At 42.6% G+C, this 8751-nt stretch overlaps 1 long non-coding RNA gene across 3 annotated transcripts; it reads right to left on the bottom strand.

The window, feature by feature from the left end:
• On the bottom strand, nt 4016-6332 carry LOC110436164. 3 transcript variants are annotated; one of them, XR_002453880.1, is made up of 6 exons: nt 5800-6332; nt 5618-5685; nt 5384-5468; nt 5137-5254; nt 4648-4723; nt 4016-4353 (listed from the first exon to the last, which is right to left on the bottom strand). It is a non-coding gene; the product is annotated as an uncharacterized LOC110436164 (long non-coding RNA). The 3 variants fall into 3 exon arrangements; XR_002453878.1 differs by lacking the exon at nt 5384-5468 and having other exon boundaries at nt 5800-6326; XR_002453879.1 differs by lacking the exons at nt 5384-5468; nt 5618-5685 and having other exon boundaries at nt 5800-6323.

Genomic DNA, 8751 nt, shown 5'->3' on the forward strand with positions numbered 1-8751 from the left:
GCCACCGTTAGCCAGTCTCTCTGCTGCCGATAGATAGACAGAAGTCGGTCCTGCCGATCGACCACAGAATACAAACTTGTCCAGCCACATGTTCAGAAAGGTGGTTTGTTCTTTTATGGTGACAGATCCTTTCCCACGGTACTTCTGAATGTACCCTGACCAACCGCCGATAGCGCGAGTCTCCACTTTGGCACTAGGGGCAGTATCAAAAAAGTGGGTGCTATCGGCAGAAGATATATCTAGACCAGTAAGCATGGCTACATCGGCAAGGGTAGGAGAAGCAGGGCCGTGGCCAAAGGTAAAAGCATTGAGGGTGTCTGACCAAAAGTAAGATGCAGCTATCAGCAGTGACTCGTTCCTATGCATATCGGCAATGGACAACCTAATGCATTGGGCTAGCTTCCTTTCGCCCCATTGGACTTCATAAGAATTGCTGACCCTCAAGAACCAGTCTTTCCACCCTACGGTATGGCTAGGCCAAGAGCGGAAGGTATCTTTCCACAGATCTAAAGAAAAATTTTCAGTTCTGAAGGGGATCCTGTTGGTTTCTGCATTAATAAGGTCGGTTGGATCTGGATCTCCTAGAGGGCCGAGACATTGGAGGTGTGGTTGATCAGTGGGAATGACAATTTTATCGGACAATTCCTAGTGATTTTTGGGAATAAAATGAAATACAAAGAGAAAAGAAAAGGAAGATATTCAGTAAAATGAATTGCAAATGAACAGGGATATGAAGAAAAATACAGGAGACGGGGTGGAGATTTGACCTCAGGGACGACGAAGCCAACGGCCATCTTGATGCGAAGGAAGCGTTTGAGGGCACCGGAGTTGATGAGGAGGAGTACTTGTCGGAGACCTTGGGAGTTTTAGATGGCGCCGCCGCTGGAAAAGTAAAGTTGGGTAGTAGAATGGTGTGATGGGGAAGGAGTACCCGAGAAGGAACTATTTATAGGACAAAATGGGCAGGGGCAAATCGGACTTACCTCTTTGCCGCATCCGAGAAATCCGAGGGTACTCAGGTGGATATGGTAACTGTTCGCACGGTAATCCAGGGATTATACAGGTGATTTGACAGGAAGCGGTCATTATCTGAAGATATTTTACTGTGCGAGATCTCCTGGTCGGTCCATCGGCAGCCTTCTATAACGGTCATATTGCCGATGGGCGGATGGAGGGGAAGTAACCGTTTGTGCGAATATCCTGGTCAGAACATCGGCAGACCTTTGTAACAGTATTATTGCCGATATACGGCTGAGAAGAAATGCCCGTTTAGGAAGTTGGGGATTTCGAGGAATCTGCGGAGGAATAGGATCAGAGTTGTTCAGATTGAGGTTGTTGGTTACCAGATTAGGAGCATTAATTGCGGGAAAAGGCATCATTACTGCAGAGAATTTCGGAGCATTAATAGTTTTATACTCCGAAACTGGGGGGCATGTGTTGACACCGTTTTTGGGCACGTGTCTAGGATGGCAGGATAAGGTGGCAATATGCTGTTTACAAGGTGAAGTGCCGATGAGGATGGTTGCCGATGAAGGAAAAGTTGAACGTGACTAAGTCTACGGGCAGTGATATGACTGTACCGATGGATAGATGAGAAAGTCTGCCGATGACTATGGTGAAGGGTCTGCCGATGATACAAAGAAGGAGTCCGGAAGTTACCGGTCGTTGTGTGGAGGAGTTTCAGTTTGTCACGTAGGATAGTTTTGTTATTTCCTTAATTATTTACATCGTTTTGTATACGGATTCCGTGTAATTTGGAATTCGAATTCTAATCGTGTCTGGTTGTAGCTCTTTGAGCAGGGTATAAATATAGACCCTAGGGCCTTGTAATGAGATATCGATCAATCAATCAAACACACGTTTTTACTCATATTCCAGCATCTACTTTTTCGACGACTTCGTCACATTTTTTTTTTCTTTTCATTACGAGTTCTTAGGAATTCGTCGACTTAAGTTCGACGCGTTCTCAAGTTCCGCGTGAGTACCTCTTAGCCGTGACATCCGGGCGCATCGCTGTTGTCAGGACTAAAGTATTCGAGTTACCACCTTTGCCGATAGTAAGGTTAAATCGGCCGGCACGCCTTAACGTTTGAATCGGGTATTAGCCATTTGTGTTTGCAGATCAAGTTTTGCACCAACACCTCTCATATATATATATAGAAGGTGCGGTATTGTCCAAATAGAAAACATTTCCAAACCTTATTTTTTATGTTTTCCACGAGTTTAGAACAACACAGATCAAAGTCTAAAAGCCAATTCGGTCGGTAGTACTGACATCCAGGTCTTCGCTAACTATCAGTAGTACCGGTTTAGGTCGGTAGTATTGATACGGAGGCATCTTCTTGAAAGCACAACTCTTGTCCGGATTCTGAATTGAATGTTCTATATATATATATATATATATATATATATATATATATATATATATATATATATATATATATATATATATATATATATATATATATGTGTGTGTTTTTTGACCATCTTGGCCAGAGGTACGCAATGATGAGGTCCATTTCTCAGTTTGGCAATTTCACAAAATGGATAATTTTGGATATCACAGATCCAAATGAACCAGGAGCTGGTGCCTCAGGCCGTCCTGTCTGCATGTAAGCCATGCGAAGGGGCTCTGGCTCACAATAAAGAATTAACATACAATTTGCATGTTGAGAAGATGAAGCCAGTGACCCCTTAACAAGTCAATGACGGTGTAGAAATAATAAAATGAATCAATAGCCGGAGTCGAGAACAAAAACAAGCAAGAACAAATGAAGAACACGGCAAAAGAGTGAACATCGAGCTCGGCCAAGGGAAGAAGAAGAGTTTAAATATGGTGAAGGACATTTAATCCCGGTTCCAATTACCAACCGAGACTAAAGTCCAACATTTAATCTCGGCCGGTGAGACAGACCGGTACAAAATCTTTTAATCCCGGTTGGTGTTAGCAACCCTCACTAAAGGGTAGGCTTTAGTCCAGGTTGGGGAGACCAACCGGGACTAAAGGTTCCTTCTGCCGAACTCTGACATTGGGCAGGGGCTGAGACCAACTGGGACTAAAGATGTTTTTATCCCGGACGCTGATTGGGCCGAGACTATTGTTCGTTTTTGGCAAGTGACCAAAGGCATGTTCTGACTATAATCTCCTCTGATCTTTTTTCATATACTATGTATTATTATATGGTGGACTGTTAATTCTTTTGAATTAAGCAAGTATACTTTTTCAACAAAGGAAGATTTTATTAATTTAAAGAACCCTACAACAAAATGATACAAAGTATTGAAAATTTCTTCCGGTCTTTGCTTGAATAAAGCCAATAACAATAAAAAGGCAGAACACGACAAACACTGTAACGACTATCAAAACGAACACTAGATCGCCACCCATGTGTCTGAAAAAATAACCTTGATCGCTAGTGCCAACCATTTTTGAAGCCATCACAACCAAGTCCTGCAAATACAGATTTTATATAGAATATCCCATGTATAATGATAAATTTTACAAAAAAAGTGGGCCTCGGCAAAGGCCTCTTTGTCGAGGACCCGAAACCCTCGGTAAAGGCCCAAAAATCTTCGGCAAAGGCTTTGCCGAGTGTGGCTCTCGGCAAAAAGCTGTCGAGAAATTTTGTGTCAACAAAGAGGGTCTTTGCTGAGGACCCTTTATCAGGCACTCGGCAAAGTCTTTGTCTAGCGCCAAAACGGCACTCGGCAAAGAAAAGCAGCCGTCACGGCACAAGCGCCGTTGGCGATTTTTTTACCGAGGGCCGGCCCTCGTCAAATAATTTTTTTTTTAAATTCTTTACCGAGGGCTTCCCTGAGCCCTCGGCAAAGATTTTTTTTATTTAAAAAAAAACATTTGCCGAGGGCCTCATCCTGACCCTCGGCAAAGTAATTTTCAGGATTTTTCCAAACAAATCTTTACCAAGGGCTATTGCCAGGGCCCTCAGCAAAGGACCTTTTTTGCCGAGGGCCTTGATCATTGCCCTCGGCAAAGACACTACTACAGCAAAAAAAAATTATAATAATCAAATGATCTACTGTCCATTTGATCCATCAATTCTAGATGTTCATACATCCACTCACAAGCCACGTTACACAAGCTAGCACAAAGTGATCTGTCAAATTAGTAATTCATTACAAACTCACATGTCCCATATCCAAATATATAGATCGTATAGATTAGTAAGATAGGAATACAGAGCTCTACACTATTGGTTCAGAGCAGCATGCAAGTCCTTACTACACAACAAGTCCGGCTCCTAAATAGAGTTGGATAGAAACATGTGGACTGCACAAAATAAAAGTCCTTGTTTGGAGTTGATATCACTGAACAGCATGGAGTGACCCAATGACCTACAAGGAGTAGAGTTACGAAAAATGAGAAATTGTCTTAACTAGTACAAGATAGTTAGATCAGATTTTTAAAGCAACAAGCATTGGTTCAAATTCTTAGCAGCATTTGGTGCAAATTAGACACAAATAGGAACAGACAACATGAAGCAGGGTATGTGCACTTGCAGTATTTGAAATAATGGAAAATGGAAAGAAATTTAGAGGAATTGCATGTAGCAAGAGACATTATGTCAATCAGACAAAATTTATGACTGGAATAAGAAAAACAATTGCACAAAAAAGTGGCATCTTCACCTTAGGTAGAGCAATCCAGTTTTTTATTGTTATGAACTTTTCCTTCAGCAGATGCTGGCTCCAATTTCTCAAACATCTACACATGGGCAAAAATCATAAATTTTTTACACTGTAGTGTACAGGCACCAAATTTTACTAAAAAGAATGCAGTATTTAGTCAATATACTAGACAACCAAGTTCACAAAATTGCATATACTGAGCGCCTAGCTATACTCATAGCTCCACTCTCTATAGTCTATCAACAAGTTACGGTAAAAAGAAAATAGTTTTCAATAAGAATGGTTTATATTGTTTCCCACCTCATGGCGAAGAACACTCTAGGTGCAGAACTGATCAGCATGGTGGCATGGATGTATGTCTTGTAAAATTTCACCAAGAACTAAATGCTATGAATTTCGTACTAACCATTTGCTCATCCAGACACTTGGTGTTGCACATGTACAGAACAAAATTGGACAAATGCATAGTAAGGTACTGCATCTACTCACATGGTGTTGCAGAAGCATTTGTTGCCTGCAGGTTTAAGCTTGTAGACGTTCTCTACTCAGAAATATTCCCCTCCCACTTGTAGAACTCCGGCTCCTTGATCAGAATCTTCTGTGGAACCTAACATACCACGAGTACAAGAGACTGTTAAATATGCAGAGATTAGCAAGTTAATGGACATTAATCAAATTTCCAATGGGATATTAGAATCATAGCCCTTTTTCTACTTTATCCACACTTAACCACAACCTGATGAGAATTAATCTATAACACAATCAACTCAAATGCCCTGTTTCTGAACCTGCTCGCTTGGTGTTTCACAAGTATTTGTTGCCTGCAGGATGGCCTCACTATTATTAATCTTATACCTCTAGCTAAAATTGCACACATTATTTAGACATAAACAGCAGGTTAACAAGTATCCTGGCCACAGTAAAGGAATAACTAAGCAAGTACTTATCTGAATTTTTTTAGACTAAATACCTCATTCAGTTTTTCTTTCTATTCTGAACTCTTCCTTCGGAAGATGTTGGCTCCAATTTTTCAAACAACTACACAATGAACAAAAATAATTAACTTTCTTATACTATTTTATGTACAGGCACAAAATTTTAGTAAAACGAATGCAATATTTAGCAGATCTGAGAGAGAACAACAGGGCTCACCTTTGAATGGGACCAGCAGCACTAACGCCATGCAGATCTGGAGACGACACGCCGAGGCCATGTCAGAGGGCTTAGCAGCACTAACACAGTGTGGCCTAGACAGACGAGCTCGGCCCTTGAGTGGATCATAGATGCGGGGGCCATGGTGGGATGTGACAGGCCGGAGCAGTAATGGCATCGGGTTGGTCCGACAGTGAACCACCGCCTCCCCCTTTGCTTGTGCCTTGTCTACGGGATGCACGGCGGCGACGTTCTCAGATGTGGATCTGGGCACCCACGCTGGTGGAGATGCACTGCGACTTCTGCTGCTGGTGGAGGCGCTGCTGCGTGGGGCTAGGGCGGAGAGACACTCGAGTCCACAGCGTAGGTGGGGGGACGCGACCTTGCCGGTGGCGGCAGCGACGGCTGCGGCGCAGGTGGGGAGGAGTTTGTGACTCTGTGAGGATGACAGCGCGGGGCAAGAACAGGGGGGTGGCGGCGGCCAGCGGATGGGCGAGGGAGAAATGAGATGGGGATAGGGTGCGCGAAGGAATAGGCTGCGCTTGCCTTTTTTTTTTTCCGGCTCGATTGGGTTTTAGGGTTAGAACCTTTGCCGAGGTAGTTCTCGTCAAAGGTTTTTTGAGCCTAGTTTTTTTTGGTGGTGTTGGTATAAATTAACTGCACCCTAATAACGATTATAATTAGATTATCCACAAGCGCACATATATATACTGATCAACACTTCACCAAGATTAACCCGGTTTTAATATCAAACCCAAAGGAACAATAGGTGATTTATGACCTACCCTATAATTCTCAATCTAAGGAGGGTACAGTCAATCTAGAAAACTATTGAATGAGGAAATACTAATGTACTCTGGTTCCAATAACCGGTAATCTTTGTATAGTATCGTCTTATCGGGCAAGTGACCCAAATAGGAGAAGAATCAGAGTAATCCTCTATTAGGCACCTATAAGCCTATCAATCCTAACAATAGGAAGTGGACTATAGAGGAATCAACGCAGCTATAAAGTCACCTACACGAACTACCACTGTCCGGCTGATCAGTGGACATTCCTAAGCAACCATATCCTAGACACCACGTCTACGCTACGGATCACTACTCCGACCTTGGAGCTACCCAAATCGTAGTACTCAATATAATATGAGTTGCAAACCAAAGAATGAATACATATTGCTTACTTGAATCAGAAGGGTCAATACAAAAGTACCTCAGAACGAGGCTCCGGGTGAGGGAGCCGAATCCAAACGAATACAGCTCCTGAGGAGGCTCTGACAGGCTGGGACTCCTCTGAATCTCTACTCCTCTACTCTATCTCTCTAATCTCTATCTTGATTGCTAGCCTAGATCTAGTGGATCTCTATCTAATGCTCTGACTCTTCATCTCTTGATCCGGCCTCCTCTAGGAGGGGTCTAGCCTTCTATTTATAGCCTAGTGGGATGGACATGCGCCGTTTGATCAAACCGACTTAACAAGCGGTCGAGATGGCTCCTCAAAGGCAATGGAGGAAGCTGCCGGAAGGATGGAGCAAACCCTAACCATAGGGGGCCGGCCGGCCCCAACTAGCGGCTGTTGGCCCCCCCAATGCGTCGGGTGTCTGTTGACACAAAATGTGGCGCAATGTGCCTCACACACAGCAAGCCGAAAAGCGTAACTTCAATCGGGTGCCCGGGTGCAAAATCCGGAAGCGTGCGAGTCAGTTTAACCTACAACTAACAAGGGACAAAATTTATTAGATACAAAAATGGAACATGTCGGGTGTGACCAGACAGTTCCATATATACAGCCCTGAAGCCACTTACAACGACACACAGCTATAAAAGTTGTCTGCCAACAAGTTTGTAGATCATTCGGTTAAAATGAGAATAAGATATTGACTACCGAATGTACATGCATGGGGAAAAATATGTTTGGATGAGTTGTAATTAGTTATGGTTTAAAAGTAACCAAGATCGACAATTTAACCAAATTGGGATCCATGAAGAAGGAACATACAAACAAATATGATTAAATCAATCAAAAGCTTACATCCGCCGTACGACGCTCGCTTTATCTAAATTTAAACGTATTCGGCTTACATGAACCCGCAACACGTGACAACCTAGATTGATTTAGTTCGGCTATTGCAAGTGTGTAACATATTCATAATAATTACATGAAAGCAAGAAACTGTAAGGAAATAAATAGATTTATGAAAGTACGGATCCTAACCTTACCGATCTAGATTGGACAGAAGAGTGCTACAAATATATAAAGTATTTAAAACATGCAACACACGATAATTTAATGAATCTATTAGACTTTGCCGAATCCAATAGAGTCGATAACTATCTTGCTTTGCTGATCATATCAAGCAAACGCCTGCCGCACGGTATCTACTTGCAATGAATGAAGCATAAGCGAAGATTTCTTGATTGTCAAGCAAACGCCTGCCGCAAGGCCATTCAGTCATGACAAACAAGACTACTTGCATCAACGTCTAAATCTACCGCATGATACTAGACATGGTGACAAGGTTGTCGAAACTTATGGAGGTCGACGGATCGATAACCCCTCTCAAAGAACTCGACGACACGACAAAGACTCGAATTTGGCACGGGGCTAGTTGAATTGATTTGGTTGTGAACAATCTTTTCAATAACCAGAGGCTCATATTTATACCCTCATTGTAACATGAATCCTACAAGACTACAACTAAACAATAAAGGACACCTAAAAACATGATATCTTTAGCTTCAATCCTCCTCGGAGTCTCCAGCCTTAATTATCGTGATCTCCCCTTGTAGGATTGGTCTTTACTTAACGCTTCTATTGTCTTTCGACAAAATTGCCTTTTCTAAGACAACCGATGACACAAACGCTTGCCGAATCCTTAGGAATTAGCTGACTGCATGGACATTTGCTGAAATATTCAAAATATCGGCCGCTCCGCAAAATCACCATGTGCTG

Source organism: Sorghum bicolor, chromosome 6 (genome assembly GCF_000003195.3).
Source record: "Sorghum bicolor cultivar BTx623 chromosome 6, Sorghum_bicolor_NCBIv3, whole genome shotgun sequence".
Lineage (NCBI taxonomy): Eukaryota > Viridiplantae > Streptophyta > Magnoliopsida > Poales > Poaceae > Sorghum > Sorghum bicolor.